Source organism: Nematolebias whitei, chromosome 14, assembly GCF_014905685.2.
Source record: "Nematolebias whitei isolate Nwh7 chromosome 14, NemWhi1, whole genome shotgun sequence".
In the NCBI taxonomy this organism is placed as follows: domain Eukaryota; kingdom Metazoa; phylum Chordata; class Actinopteri; order Cyprinodontiformes; family Rivulidae; genus Nematolebias; species Nematolebias whitei.
Window position 1 is genome coordinate 45726758 of NC_056511.1, and position 4604 is coordinate 45731361.

Consider the following 4604-nt stretch of genomic DNA (forward strand, 5'->3'; position numbering starts at 1 on the left):
TGTGTGTGTGTGTGTGTGTGTGTGTGTGTGTGTGTGTGTGTGTGTGTGTGTGCGTGCGTGCGCTCAGTGCAGCTATGGTCAGCTAGCTGTATGACATTATGATTAATGTTGTTGAAGCGAGTTGTCTTTGTGTCAGTTACTGGTTTAGGACCAGTTGGGCTCAGTAAATAATCCTAACCAGTTATAAATGGACTTGTTACTCAGTGGTTAACTTTTCTTAGTGATTCCTGGCGCGCACACTGAAACTAACATCTTATAAAACTCAGTCCGTACAAACTTCACACGGGGTGCTGCAGGTGTTCACATGTAAGAACTTTACCAGAGTTTAATTTGACCTTTCTGCAGAACAAGCTGCTCCTCTTCAGCCACTTCTCTGTGGGGCCCCGGGCGTAGGTGCGTTCAAGGGCCCAACACAGGTGGGAATTTACATGCACTTCCACATAAACATTATTTTGAAACTAATAAACCACCCGGTTACATATATATTATTGTTTAAAAGAAAGATCACAACTTTATAATGAATGTGTAATAGAATCATATAGAAATCAATCATGATAAAAAAATATCTATTCCGGTTAGGGGGCCCCACGGGGGCTTAAGCAGCCGCTTAGTCCACCTATGCAGCGGGCCGGCCCTGTACCTTAGTATCTCATAATGTTGATTCTGCATCAGATTATTAAGAGTTCAGATTTATGATTTAGCATTTCAAATTCAAGTATTAAAGCTGCAAGCAGCACCGAAGGCCCTCGCAGCAAAGCACCGCTCCGGCCATAACGCACCGCGTGCGCTCCAGCCACTCCACTCGGTCGCCATCGCGAACGCTCTCATGCCAATCCCGCACATGTTCACCACAGGGCACATTTCCTGAATCTTTGACGTGCCTTCCGTCCATGTCAGTACTAGTCCAGCTCCAGGTCTTACAAGTATACGTGAAATCTGACCTTCCAGACAGGAGTTACTGTGACTTCCAGTTTTGTTGTGAATGTTTGACGAGCACTTCTTTATGCTTTTCAACGTCGTGTGGTAATCAAGTTACAGTTTCAGTCACTGGGCTAAGCTGGAAGAGTCACCCAATAATCAATAGATTATTCTCTGAGTGGGCGGGGCTTAGATGATGTCATGAATCAACAATACCAATGTGTCTCAAAGTGCTCACTGATGACGCAAAACAATCAGGTGCAGATAAGATGATGTATCACTGAGATATAAATGATGGAATAATGTAGGTGGTGCTGTGGAGGCTATTGGCGATTGGATTCTTGTTCAAGGGGTGGACAATGATCGATCATAATGATTTTGGTTCACCTCGGCTTAAATCTTTGCAATTTAGAGCCAAACGTATTTCAACTGCGTCACTTCTGAATTCGCCACGCCCACATCCTCCAGCTAAAACTGTGTGTAATTTAAATCAAGTCAGACCAACTTGTTATACGTCTTCTAACACAGGATCATGATTAGGTCAAGGGTGTCAGAGAGGGAGCATTCCAAGTAAAAAAAAATTGACCACCTGTTATGAGTGGGCGGGGCTTTGATGACGTCTGAATATGACATAGAGGATCTTCGGGCATCCAACAGGGATGACTCATGCCAAGCTTGGTGCATTTCGGTCTTTCAATGTGAAAGTTATAGCCTTTGGAAATTTATGGCGTGAAGCGAAACTTTGAGGCCTGGCCACGCCCCTTTAACATATACGAAACTGCAAGTTTTTGATAACTTTTACTCTCCATTGTGTTAAGGGCTTACTAACCAAGTTTGAAGGCAATCCTTCCAAATCCCTAAGAGGAGTTCGTTAAAACTCGCAATTAGAAATGCCCAAAAATGATCCTTTGACCCAAAATGGCCGACTTCCTGTTGAGTGTGGACCATGGCTCCAAGAGACTTTTTCATAGGTCCTGAGAAGATACAGATGTTCACCGAGTTTCAGAATTATCGGTCATAAATTGGCTTGGGGCTGAGGTTTTAAAATATTCTAGGGGGCGCTGTGGAGGCTATTGGCCACTTATTATTGATTCCTGTTGAAGGGATGGATATTGATCGATCAAACTAATTTTGGTTCATCTCGGTTCAAATCTGTGCAATTTAGAGCCAAACGTATGGCGACGGTGTTACGTCTTACTTCGCCGCGCCGCCCACATGCTCCACCCAAAACTGTCAGTGTTGGAAAGCAAGTTACACCAACATGTCTTCTGTCACTGGACACACCATCATGCTGATCAGGTCACAGGGGTCAGATAGGGACCGTTCAACGTAAAACTTTACACTTCCTGTTGTTAAGGGGCGTGGCTTAAGTGATGTCATGATTTGACCATGCAGTCTTGCAGGGGACCGGATTTGGATCAATCACGGAAGGTTTCATGTCTCAGACAGATTTGTGTAGGAGCTACTAGCGTTTTGTTGTTCATGGCGAGATGTCAAACTTTGAGTTCTGGCTCTGCCCCTTCTGCATGCTCTGAAATGCACCGTTTAGATAATTTTTCGTTCCCCGTGCCTTTTGACCAAAATGGCCAAGTTTGAAACCGATTGCGTGAAATTTCTAGGAGTTCGTTCAAATGCGGAGGCTGTAAACCGCACAAAGGGTGTGAAATTTGTTACGGCATTCTAAAATGACCGCCTTCCTGTTTATCGTACAACGTTGGTGCCAGAGGGTTTTCTGTGCATCTTTGGGAATTGGACAAGTGTACCAAGTTTCATGTTTCTAAGACAAACTAAGGTTCATGCGGAGGGTATGTTGAAAATTTCCAGGCGGCGCTCTTGATCTGTTTCTGTTGTGATTTTTGCGACACTCTTAAAATACGTAATTTTTCAGCAGTCCTGATGCGTCCGCCACATTTGGTGAGTTTTGGGATGTGTCATGGTCCCAAAAGGCCAATTCATTTGACGGACAAAACTGCTAGAGTCAATTGAACCGAGCGATTACAATAGGCCTTCGCTGCTCGGGCTTAAAATCGAAACAGAAACGTCTCAAGAGCGCCACCTGTAAATGATCTGAGCAGCTCCACGTTAACCTGAGTGTTGTAGAAACGTGACATTTGGTGCACGTGTCCAGTGGGAATGCTACAAGATCCATGTCCCCTCCGGGGCTCAGTGTGAGCCTGATCTGTGACTCGGTGAGGTCACAACAAATGTCGTTCTGAAGGTTTGAGCAGAACAACTTGGTCATGTCTTAAATTGTTCTGGTCAGTTTGTCATGGAAGGCAGCGCTGAAGGAACGCTAGGCCTTTAAGTGTAACCTGAGAAACTTTCTGCTGTCGCTCGTAAACCTAAACATTCAGTTGACGGGTGTTCATCTTGTCAGAATATATTTACTACAGAGCTGCTCCTCACATGAATCAATCATCTCATTGAGCTGATTCAGCTCATAATGCTTTTAGCTACTTTAGCTGAACTGTTTTATCTTTCAACCAGCCTTTTGCTCCCGTCTGACCTTTTGATACTTTTAACTTTATTCATTTAACTACTTTAGCTAGCATAAAAATCTCTTCGTGTCTGATTTGAGGCTTCAACAGCACGCCTGCTGTTCAACCACAATGCTCTGGTTTATTCAGGAATAGGCACTGGAACCAGCACCATAATGGTCTTTGTCCCCTCAAGGCCCAACCAGTCCCGAGACAAACCCTCAAACATTACCTGGCAACGCAGTGGCATTTTCAACTTTTACACACGAGCATCATCGTGAAGAACACACGGAGGAAACTTGTTTTAATGGTTGTTTAAAGAATCAGATATTAATGTAGGTTTTTTTAAAAAGTAAAAGTTTAATAAAGTTACTGTACTCTGGAATTATGGTGCAGAAAAGTCTAACGACCTGCAACTACTTATTTCTGCAGAAGTTGTGAAATCAATAATTTAATAAAACGTTGCTGAAGAATTGTTTATGGAACTGTATCTTGAACATCAAAGACTCGTGTGATCAGTTTCAGATCATGATGTCATGATGAACTCACAGCCTCTGGATTCATTTCATCCATAGCTGCTTCCTTTTTGAGTTGCTGGTGCCCATGTCCAGCAGTCACTGGGCGGGGGACACCCTGGACAGGTCTCCAGTCCATCACAGGGACAGAGACAAACCAGTCACTCCAGTCTAACATGCATGTTTTTAGTCTGTGGGAGGTAACCCACACACAACAGGGAACATGCCAACTCCACTGGACCGGGATTTGAACCAGGTTAACCTGCTCGGTGAGGCAGCAGCTCTACCACTGCACCACCGTGCTGCCCTGTATTCATTTCACTTAATTCAAAATTGCTCAGTAAAACATGCGACCTGCAGCTTCACTGGTTCTTCCTGTCGTTTTCTGAACATGCCCAACTCAAAATGTGCAGAATCAAACAGCACAACATCTGCCAACCGACTTTTATTGTTTTTTACAGTCAATACACAAACACGTGTCTAAACAAATATAAAAGCTGCACACTTGTACTTGTTACAGACACATAAAGCCCACATCAGCATGGCTACTGCTGCAGCTCACATCAGCGTAGTTTGTTGCCCGTAGAGGAGCCAGCCCAGCACGTCCATGGTTAACAGTTAAAGGTTGGGAAAGAAGATTCACTCTCGTCCATCCTTACGCAGCACCACGGCGTGCTGCTCAGTGACGCAGCAC